The 12412-nt window shown below is 38.8% G+C and overlaps 1 long non-coding RNA gene across 5 annotated transcripts in view; it reads right to left on the reverse strand.

Annotated features, from left to right (window-relative positions):
- Window positions 1-1241: 1241 nt before the first annotated feature.
- Window positions 1242-12412, reverse strand: part of LOC108876872 (uncharacterized) — a 251421-nt gene continuing 240250 nt past the window's right edge. Inside the window, exon 4 of one of the 5 annotated variants that reach the window (XR_007814821.1) lies at window positions 1242-1637. This is a non-coding gene — a long non-coding RNA (uncharacterized LOC108876872). The remainder of the gene's footprint in view (window positions 1638-12412) is intronic. The other 4 variants (XR_007814822.1, XR_007814823.1, XR_007814818.1 and 1 more) reach the window with 4 other exon arrangements.

Genomic DNA, 12412 nt, shown 5'->3' on the forward strand with positions numbered 1-12412 from the left:
ACGTGCCCTTGCTGGCTGCAAACCTATATAGTAAGTGCCCTGGCATGCCACAAATCAAAGGAAAGCCATGACTTGTTATCTCGTTGCTGCTTTTCCCCGGCCTATGCTGAGGAGCCATATCTCCAGCTTTGAAGTCGGAGCCACTGGCAATGTCTCAAGCGCTGCTGCCATCAAGTGAGCGCCTCTTCATTAAATCCTTGAGCTGCTTCTAATTATGGGCTGTATCAGGAGGCCCTCAGTGCTGGGCACTGGGGCAGAGAACAATGTGCATGACACAAATGCCAAAAATCACAGAGGGGGGCTGGGGACACAAACCTCAACAGACAAGAGAGACTGTCCATATCTTACTGCTACTCTGTTTTAAAAAGTTTTAAACTGCAGCGTCATAATAGTCATTAACACAGTTCTTGTCACAGACATAAGTTGGCAGAACAGCAACAGGAAATAGAAATAAAAACAGTTGGATCTGATATTCAACTGATGTTATGTGCAAACACAGGTTTTGTCTGCTGATGTTTTCGAAGTCTGCCTGCGCTGATATCTCTCTGTAAGTTAGCAGATTTGCAGCAAGGGATTGTGGGGTGGATTTCATCTTCATCTTTCATCCTGAAACTCTCAGTTCCCTTGTCACCTACACTTCTAGCTGCTCTATTTATAACTTGTAACCATAACAACAGTTCTTTTCTCTTTGCCTAACAAGAAGAATTCCTGTCACTCTGTGTTTTTATGCTTCATATGAAAAAAGAATGTCACAGAACGCCAAAACTTTCATCAGCATTGTTGAAGGCACTGTTACTCTCTGAACATGTTAATGGTGTCAACTGCAGCTATTATCATGGATTTACATTATCTTATAGAGAGAGCATCCCAATGTGATCATTGTCTTTTGAACCCCAAGAACAAATCTGGATCACTTTGTGCTGAAGCGTGGGTAACAGAGATGAATGAGACTTTGAAGAAGAGCATAGGAATTGTTTTCTGAAAAGTTTCATCTACTTTGCATGAGTTTTGAAGATGGCGAGGAGCTGGCATATAGTTGTCAGATCTAACATGTCTCCTTTTATCTGGGTTTGATGGAAAACACAAGTCTAATGCATGTTTGACAGTTAATCAACAAACAGGCACCTTGTGATTTGTGGGTGGATGAATTTTAACACAACACAATGGTTTTATTGCTTTTATTTAAGCAGCTCAGTCACGTGTGTGCATAGACACACACATGAACACACACTCATACACGCAACTCCTCCCATTATGACATGACACATTGGAGCAGGTATGTCGAACAGAGTCTGAAATTACTCTGAGCCACAGTGTGTACAGCTGGGGAGTAGTCACACAGAAACACAAAACGCTGGCAGTTCACCCTCACAGGAGACGAGGGTAACAGGCGTTTAGCTGACGAGGGGTGCAGCCATTGTTTGACATCTCGCTGTTCCCACCGTCCCAGATTTTTCAGTGAGAACTAATTGCTCTCGCAGGGACCAATCCCATGGTCACACTTAAATGAACCTGACCCAAGTGCATTGTGGGGTCGGGGTGAGATTGTTTTCACTGTCTAACATTGCAGTCTTGCTGGCATTGTCCTCACAGAGAGATCAACTCCACAACACGGGAGGAGGGAGTAAAGTGCTGTACTGAGAGAGGAAACAAAAACTGTTTATTTCCAACAGCGCTGATGGAAAATGAATAAGCAACGCAATTTGTCTTGTGGTGTAACAGCGGGGGAGGGATTAAAAATGATTATCGAAATCTTATTATTTCTGAATGTGCTCTGACCTTGTTTGTAATGTAATTTGGAGCGCCTTAAAAGATTATGATGAGATGAGTCACGTTCTAGTTCTCATATTAAGGAACAGAGTGGTCTGCAGAGGGGCCAGGCTGAATGTTGTCCTAAAAATAACAATTCAACCCATTTCAATGCCAGTACAAGGTCGAACAGTTAAAGGCCCAATCTGTCATTCCAAACTTAAGAGGACACCAGAAATATTTAGACACTGAACTAGATTCAGTGACTTTGCTCTTTCTTTACTTCAGATGAAGCAATGTTGCAGCATCTTGAAAAGAAAAAAACATGAACTGGTAACCAAACTCTTACCTAGAATACTGTTAACAAAGTAAAAGGTGAAATCTGTTGACATAGAGTAATTCAAATTAGGGATACATTGATCTGAGCCACCAGATCAGTATTGTTACAGACAGCTGTTGTCCATAATGTGACTGATTCTTATACAGTCACTTTGTCAGTATCATTATGTGCATTGTAAAAATGAAGTTTTTTGCAGACTCAGGGTTTAGTGCCACAGCGATCCCTGGCCTCATGTTAGCTTACATATGAATTATTCCAATGAGTTCTACACAGTGAGGAACACTAATATTTAGTAGTTTATGACAAAGATAAGTTGAGATATCAGGAGAGAAAACATTGGATGGATGCATGACTACTTCAAGTGTATAGAGTAAAGTTTGTATTTTCAACACTGCATTTAATGTACATTCCACTTTAAAGACAGTAGAGTTAATATATACATATATATTTGACAACAACTTTAACTACTCATATACTCATATATGTAAATTTGATGTCACAGCCACTTTCTGGCTTTGTTTAGGTTTTTTTTAAAACTGAAATAAAAATTCAGTTTTCAGACTAAATTTTATTGTTTAATTTTAGTTTATACTGGGCTCAGAAATGTTTTTACCATATACTCTTAAACTCTTAAGAGTCTATCTTCCACTTTCTCAGCTCCCCTTGCGAGATCCTGTTGTCTTAAATATGTGCATCGGTCTGAACTTTGCTGTTCATATGTCTCTATAATACATGACACCAAGAAAAATCTATGTGCATTAGGTCATTCTGCTGACAATCACAATTTTAATTCTTATACATTAGTGTCATCATGTATCACCCTTCAAGGCAATGAACACTAGGTATAACTGGAATTCTACATTTGGGATAATACATATATTTTGGATAATATTCTGCATATAAATTGGTGTATGTCAATGCTATCTACAGTAGCTTGGTATGAGCTCATATCCCTGCTATGAGAAACCTAAATAAGACACCAAATTAGCTGGGTTACTGAGGCATTCACAACCTTATGGCAGAGGTTTTTCAAACAGGGAAAGTGCAGTTTCCATAGTAATACCCTGATCGAGCCAATGCTATTCAATCATTTGTATCTTAACAAAGCAGCAATGAGGTGTTGTGTGGTGTGAGGTTGCGTTTACCATTATAACAAGATGAGCCAATAAAAATAGCCTGCTTTTGTGGCATTGATAGTGTTACAGCCTGTTTTGTTAAGCTGTACAAGCGTTATGACCACAGTAGGGATAAAAGAAAGATGAATCTCCTGTCACTTCACACTGAACTCTTACAATATGATGGGATTTATACAGCATTTTCTGACTTTAAATCCATGGAAGCAAAATTAGCTCATGGTTACTTTGGTTTTCAAGCTAATTTTGTTTTCGTTGCCCATAGTTACATATTTGGTCTTCCATATCTTAAGTAGCCAAAGAGATAATTGATTGTTATTGTACTCAAATCATTGTCCTGTGTACCGTGTCAAGTGTTAATGCAGTCCGTAATAATAACAGTCACAGAATGTAAGCACACTAATTGTGAAAGCAAATTTCAGCAATGAAATATTACCCACCTCTGGTAATAGATCTTCACAACAACATTTAATTCATTTGGACTTCAAAGTATTAGCTAAGTCCAGAAAGCTTAGAAAATTAAATTAGCACATCAAACAACATCAAATAAAACAACCACAAACTACAACACCCCTCCAGGATGGTGCAATAGTTTGTCATCAGTGCTGGCTGAATGCTGAGATCATACTGAGAATAAAAATGTTAATGTACACATCCAGAGAGAACCATTAGAAATGACGAACATAGTCAAAAACAGCCAGTACACCTTACCATTATCAATATGTGAAGACACAAAGAAAATACCAATGTGAATATTAAGAGTATGGATCATAACATGATCAACTATAGCTGAAGCCTTACAGATTAACATAATAATCGCAGACTCGTATTCCAAATGTGGGCCATGAGAAATGATCGTGCTGTGAAGCCAAAAAAAGATTTCCTCAGAGCATGGTGTGAGGGCTCAGTCCATGTACTCCACATGCCCAGCTGGTAATCTTAACATGACCACAGCAATAGGAGATGCACAGGGAGGAGGGAAGACAGGACTTTGGCACTAAAGAGCTGGGATGAGGAGATGACAAGGATAGTTGGTGCTTAGCGTTTGACATTTATCACAGATACTGATCCAACACAACATGCCGCATGATATGGGTTAAAGAGGGGAGACAAACTTCCATATCTGAGGATCTTGAGCAGAGCTGACATGCAGAGAGTTGGTGTCCCTTTGCAATCTTAGATAAGCACCACCAGCAGAGTACTCTGTGTGATGCTGTGATAATGGTCAAAACACAGAGAAGATGTCTTGCTTCAGTACACTTTTAGGCTGTGACTCTTCCTGCTTTAATATACAACTGAAGATAAAAATCGAACAAAAGACCCACCAATTAAAATTGACTGGGAACTGGGAACTACTAGCACAGCGCATGGGTCTTTGGTTTGATTTTTGCTTCATGACCATTTTTTGACCCAGCACCTGTGGAAGTTTTTTGGGATATGCGTGTCCTACACTCAGTCATCAGAAAGAAAATTTCCTGTGATGGGTCTAACATCAGTCTGTAATACAACACACTATTTTTCTAAGCCAGATGTTCATGAATATAAAAATAATAATTAGTTAGAAAACGTGTTTGACATATAGGTCCTGTCACTCTTTAGTTCACATTTTAAATCCGCTTGCATGAAATGGTGATGAAGTAACCAGTCCAGTAAACGAATGGTCTAACAGAGTGTTTTAATAATATCATAAAAGCTTATCCTCACTCAAGTATTACTAAACATTATTATTCATTTATAATAATTATTGCCTGTGTTAGTGTTACAAACATGGTTAAGTTTGCTAGCATTCAGCTATGTAATTTAAAGTGCTTTAAAGTGCATTTTATCTTTTCCCACCATCTGCAGTAAGAGAGAGTAAGAGACACGCACATCCACCCAAACAAGCTTCTGTATGGTTGTATATATTAGGACTGACCCACATTGCCACTTGTCACTTTGATCATGAAGTTGTCACTCGTCTATTGTACAGTATGGTGTAGAGGCTACATTATTGTAAAGAACTGATTATTTATAGTATATAGTTTAGAGAATATTATAGCTCCACAACAAAACTGACAGGGCAGGACTGAAAAAAAAAAAACACAATCGTAAGTCCATCTGCCACATCAGGCACCACAGACAGCGCCATGGATTTATCAGTACACAGCACAGTAAAGCTACTGATATTTCAGAGCCATGGTCGGGGCTATCATAGATTCTAACTTGTACAAACAGCAGTCAGATAAAGGATTAATGAGTCAAACAGTTTAGAATTACATATTCAACTAGAGAACCCCTCTGTCCATGTGATCTCTCTGCTACCAGGAGATAAAGGCAGGATGGCAGGATAACAAGGAGCAGTGGTCATTTTACTTGTTTACTGTGTGTTGTTGCAATGGTACATTGACTTGGTGTTTCTATGGTGAAAAACTGCAAGAGCACTGATACTTAATTTATCCAATATGATAATGCAGTTTCTAAATAACTGTTAATACCTTAAGTTAATAGCTTTATCTGCAGTTGCCACAATCAATCACTAAACCTGCTGGTTTTTGTTTTGTTGGTGTGGAAGCTGATACACGAATTAAACATCTTCTCACCCAACTTTGTCATAATATAATTTGGAATACTTAGCTTCCTAAACAATAATAAGCTCATGGAAAACTTGACGGTGTAAAAGTGTAACTAACCAGATCTAACTTACTAACCAGTCTCCACAGTGACTCTGTGTTTTAGATAATACAGAAATATTGTATCAACACGTTTTGAACCGCCACACTCAGACAACTTGTGTTATGTTATTATATTGTTATAAGAGTAAATAATAAAATAATAGCAATGACCTATACTTCCATCAGTAGGGCACCACAGAAAGTGACAGTGTGTCTCCTGTCAACATCAGCCCTCAAATGTCAGATAGTTGCTGCTGCTGTCCCTCAGAGGCTTGAAGCAAAGGTGCTGTCTCCACAAACAGTGTCATTCTCTTTCAAAAAATACAAAATCATGCACAATAGCTGAGAAATATTTTTAGATTGTATCTCCTTACAAAAAGTGGAGAATTCAAATTCAAGTTTGACTGAAAATGTTCTGTATTGTGAAAGAAGTTTCATCAAACCTTCTACATGTTTGATTCTCCTTTTTTTTAAAATAGAGGAAACTGTTTACTTAGTGAACCACGCTAAACTGTACTTTTGCTCCAGCCCCAAGAGAAATTTCTGTAAAAATCAATTTTTGCTTCTCTCTCAGTCAGGAACTAATAAAAACTTGTCTGGAAACTGGGTGGTTTAAAATACATGTTGCTTACAAAAGTTAACTTACAAAACCTGTGTACACACACACACACAACAAAAAGCTGTAGCTGCTGTGCTAATGCAGAATGAATACTGGGTAACCACAGAAACATGGGTTTCAATGTTAAACAGTATCTGTGGGCGATCGCTGGTATCAGTTGATATCACTGTCAAAACTTGAGGCAAGGGCATCAACCACCATCAGGCAGCCGTCATCTTTTCAAAGTCAGCCTCCTAACAGAGCTCGAATGAATAATCACTCTCAGAGTAATTACATTTTCCACCATTGTTGGCTGTGGAGACCCTCTGACTGTGATCACTCAATGCAACAAAACCCATTAATGAAATCACCAAACACTTTCTAATCTTGACAGATTGAATCCCCATGAATAATAAATATCCTACCCTTGTCCTTTCCCCATTCTCACAACAGAATCAAACAGCATCTTGTGCAGCTCAGTGGGTGCACTTCCAGATTTATTGGTTTCATTTCCCCTGAACCAACCAGTGCTTAAAATCCATGCAATTGTTGAGATGAAACTTTTTAAATGAACTTAACATATATACAATGGTTAGTTTTCAATACTTAAATCTTTGAAGCGACACCAGACACATTTTAATGCAAAAACACTACAGACATATCAGCTTAAATCACAAATTAGTGCTGTGATACAGAAGAGCCTCCCTTCCTCACTGAGAGCCTGTGGAGTCATTCAGTCTGCTTCATCTCTACTTCTCTGCATGAGAATCCTGTGCAGAGTTTACATTGATTAGATTATGCTGCATAATGAAGTTTCAGATTTTCACAATGTTGCTTCTCATCACAATCAAAGGAACTGGGGATGTTGGAAAAACAAATCCATGTACAGTTTTGACAAACGTTTTTGAAATGAAGTGGTCATTCTTTTTCTTATTTCCTGAGGTGAAAGCAGGTCAGAAATCAGGTGTGTCGTATGAAAGCTACGCCAAGCAGAGCGTGGTGTGTCAGGACACTCTGAGAGTGTTGGGTCACTGGCTTTGTCCTTGTGTCATATACCATCCCTCACAGTGAGCAAACAGCTGCCTCGTGTGACCTTTTCACAGAGCCCTGCAGTCCCTCTGTATCCACAGTACTTCTCCTTCACCTGTACCTGCTCTGCCGCATCCTGTCTGCTTTCTAATTAGCACATAGTCATTAGACCTCTCAAATGCCCAGTACAATATCTCAGTGCCTGAATGAAACTGATGAGAGATTAAGAAACCCCCACTGGCAATATGTCTTTTCTTTTATAATCACTAGCCCTCAGGTCAAATGCTGCATCCACACAGGGAACATGAGTACAATAATAGAAACAGATAGGATCACAGGTAAAATCCCATTTTAACATGCTCCACTACAAAAGCAGCACAAGCTCAGTACATACTGGAGTATCTGAGAACAATATGAGAAGAGATCAGTCTGATCTCGAGATAAGACATGAGACATATCTGTGTTCAGTAGCTGCAGTTTTAACACAGCAGATAGCTCTGGATACAACACTGCTACAGGCCAAAAACAATTGCCCAAGCGTCCCTGTTGTGTTTTGTTTAGAATCATCCATTCAATGGAAACAAAATCCTGCACAAAATCTTATCATGGCTTGGTTTGAAGAGCAAAAGAAATTCTGAGTAGCTGTGAGAGAAGCACTATGGCTGGTTTATCAGTGTCATGGTACATATACTACAATCATGGAAACAAATGCTAACATTGATAAGGGATATAATGGTCATTTGATGGAGAGAGAGTGGTACTTGATACTTTATATTATTGTGGTTGGTAAAATTCCCCTATACAGCTTGCTACATGCAGTCAAACAAATATGAAAAGACAAACCACACTTTGTTAGTCATTATTTTGAAAATCTGAGAATCCATCCTTCAAATTATTCTATTTTATCATCAATTTAACACACATGCTGTTTCTCCAGAACAATGTATTTTTGTAATGGCTTATTTTATGTGGACACATTTTAATTTTTTGTTTAGCTCACAAGTAAAGGCCTCACTCAGCATTAACAAAAGCATATTATGACTCCATCAGTAGGACAAAGAGAGAAAGGACAAAAACTTGAAGCCCAGACAATAGATGTAACAAATGTTCAAGTATTTCTGCTATAGTCAAGGATAATATGACATGAACAATAAAGGCAAGGATGAAAAGGTAGACAGGTTGCACATTTTAATAGATGAACACGAGAACAAAGTTTTTCTTTTTAACATGCACATGTCTTTTGGCTCTTGAAGCTGCTTTTGTGAAGAAAAACACTGAAAGCACTTAACTTGTCCCTCAACTGTCCCCTGAGCCACTGGCAATGGGTGTACAAATGACTGACAGCTGGAATTAAGGCTCTCCTGCTCTTCAGTTGGAGCAGGAGAGATACTTAAGTCAGAAAATGTCCTGAGCTGGTTCTTTTTTATCCATGGGTCTTTACTGAGCATGGTGACTTTTGATGAAATCAAACAAAATGCTAATGTTTTTTTTCACCTGCCTATGGCAGTTTCCAACAATGATGTGCACTTTATTTCATTGCTGGCTTGTGAAGGTGACTATAGGTCTGTAGGTGTGAGCTGCATTTTACAGGTTGAAAATAAGAGGAAGAGAGTTGCCACAAATTACAGGATTCTGACACTGTGTCCATCAAAAGCCATTTCTTCTGCTCAAGTGTCCTTTAGAAAGTTGTTCTGACAGCAACACAACACAACAGCTTCAGCTAGATGTGTGAAATGGAAAATACAACCTGTTGCCTTCCACCTCTGGTGTTGACCTCTGGTTAAGGTCAACATGGTGGACACTGCTGTTGCAGGACAAATGACAAGACAGAGCAAGGCTGGCGCATCACATTTAATCAATTTACTGTCAGCAACTGGGATAGGTTTCCTTGTTGAAAGCAAATTCACACAACAGGACCTTTCATTGCCAGGAGAATATGTGTTATTACTTACTGTAAGCTACAGTACACAGAAAAAATGTGTGTAATGAGTTGTTATGTATTGGCCTGTTATGTTCTGTACCAGTGTGAAGTTACACACAGCAGGAGATTTAAAAAAAACTAACTGTGTCACAAACTTGTTTTGACAGGCCTCACTATTTTTCTTTAAAGCTTTGAAAATCACCAACTGTGTAAGTAGGACAGCCACTTAAAAGTACAGCTACTGTCCTGTTAAATGTACATTTGGAATAATAACTGTAATTGTCATTCAAATGAAATCCAGGCAGTTGTCTTGATTTTGACCATGAAAACACAGCAAGTGTTTTGGGTTTTTTGGTTGTCTGTCTGGCTTTGCAGAGCAGACTATTTTATCATGATGAGTTTTAATGTAGTTTTCCTTAAGTGGCACAGTCTAAGCCAAGCACTGCAACAATTTGAAAAGGTCTGCCCAGTTGGCCTTTCAAAAAAAAAGTGACCAATCTTGGGAGAAACTCTGTATTTTAAAAATTGAGCCAGCACATGGAAAGAGGAAATCACATTATAGCTCAGGGAGATAGGAAGGAACGTGATCAGATGCTTAAAAGAGGCTCAGGTGCTGGAAACATAAATTTAATGATGTCCCAAGAGAAGACAAAGCTAAAGCAGGCTGACCCTGTCAAGTCAAAGCCAAGGATAGTTACCTCGCCAGGGCACGGGACATGTAAATGGGCTTGTCCCTCTTCACGCTTTGACATTTTGATGAACCAAAATAATCTGCCTCACTAAAGTCTTAAGTTCATCTAGCAAAGTTTAGAGGTGTGTGAGATTGGTGAGTGTTGTAAGAAAAAATAAAGAGCAAATATTTCTTACAGCATTTCACTGGAGTCACAGCAAAGCAGACAGTGCAGCAGTGTTTCTGTCATTGAGCTGTACGAGCTTTTTCTACAGTGACAGATGGTGCGGTCAGCTTGAAAACAATGGTGAAGGACGCAACAGCCAAGATGTCACGGAACATCCCTGCCTCCATCTATATTGACTTAGAGTGAGTGCAAAGTGAGACGACCTCACACTTGGCTTCTCTTATAACACACTTCATCAACTTTATACAGTGTGTGTCGTCTCTATTCCCTGGACCAAACCCAGCACAGCACCCTCTCATCAAGCAGGTCCAGGGGTCAAATGGCTGCACAGTCCGCCTCTTGTCAGATTTACAACATGGAGGCCTTGAGACACATTCTTATATTTTCTCAACACAGTACATGGCAGAGTACAGCCTCTCCTGGGAGATGTAATCTCTTGGCCTTGAGGATGCCTCTTGCTTCATTGTGTCAATTAAACTCAGCAAAAAATTATATCAACTTTAAATTATGCATAACCCATCCCACTGCAGTCACCTTTAACTGTAGCTGTTGAGACTAATCTGCAATGCAGTATTTTTAAATGCACCACCCTTTAACATTAGTTGTGGAGGTGAAATTCAGCACACTTTGACTCATATTCAGAATGACTGGTTTTGCTGTATTGATGTCAGCTGACACAAGGTTTAAGGTTAATGGTTCAAGGTTGACTTTAATATCTCCTCAGAGAAATTCTGATGGCTCACAGATAAGACATTCAATCTAACACATCACACTGTAAAAAGTGATACCTCCACACACCCATACACTTTCAAGGTGTCAACATGCTTTAACCAAAGTGCTTGTCAGATGGTTAAACAGTGACTAAAAAATCAGGTGGAAATGTATGCGTGTTTATATGTGTCTTTTTTGTTATACTTGCAATAGAAAACTAGATAAGAATACAACACAGGTTGTGACAGATGAACATGTCATTTCTGTGGCAAGAAACTGAAACAAAACTATTAACAAAACAAACATTTCACAGAACTATTTACTTGTTTTTGTGGCAGTATGGCCTGTTAGATGGACTCCTTGATCTGCTATAAGCTACTTAATACCAGAAATTAGTTTTGTCATGAAGACAGTGTGATGAACCTGATTTAATGGCATCATGGAAAACAACCAAAGTTCCTTCACATAGAGATACTGTATACTGAGAGTATATTATAGGAAAAACACATCTGAAAATATAACCAAATGAAAAGATATTAAGAGATACATACCAAGTACCCTGAACTGTTGTAGTATGCAGTAACCTGCACACACACACACACACACCTGCATTAAGTTTTGTATGGAATTGTATGGAAAATGGCACCTCAGTGGAGACATTTGCAGCCCCACACTTGGATTATAAATACTGTTTTCATTTCCCCAACACCACATTAACTGAAGAGGATTGCAGTCCAACTACTTCAGCTTCATTAGCTGCTGTATAACACAGAGGATTCAACTAAGAAATGCTTTTTATAGTAAAGTTATATCATTGAAACTCTGCTATCCCACAGTTTGTGGGGGAAAAAACTGCACGTTCAGTTAAACAGACAAACTAGTTAAGGCACCAAAGTGTTCATGTGGAAATGTATAATAATATGTTTATCCAGTCAAGTTAATGAGAAGGAAAGAAACAGATACTGAAAGATGCCAATGACATATGACATATAAATTAATAACAGTAATTTTATTCTGTCATGTTGACATCCTGCTCTCAACAAAGTATCTGCTTCTTTGGTCCAGTCAGACCTCCACTGCATGTTATTTAAATTTCCTGAAGAAGCTTCCAAACAGATAATATTCTGCTCAGATAAATATGCACAGGCCTGCCCATATGCACTTGCCTTGACCCCAGACACTTTTGAAGACGGCAGATAATTTTTTTTTCACATGTGGAATCTATTGGTTTTTAATCCATTGCTGCCCCCAGAGCCCTGCACTTCTCTGAGTATCCCTGCAGCGATAAAAGAGAAAGCCACAGCTGGTGAAAGGAGTGTAGATATTAGTCTTCATCAGACCAGTGAGACAATGACACTTATGAAGACCTATGTCATTTAATATACATCATCAGCTTTATCGCTGAAAATGGGAGAAGAAAGCA

This window comes from Lates calcarifer, linkage group LG2, assembly GCF_001640805.2.
Source record: "Lates calcarifer isolate ASB-BC8 linkage group LG2, TLL_Latcal_v3, whole genome shotgun sequence".
Taxonomy (NCBI): Eukaryota; Metazoa; Chordata; class Actinopteri; family Centropomidae; genus Lates; species Lates calcarifer.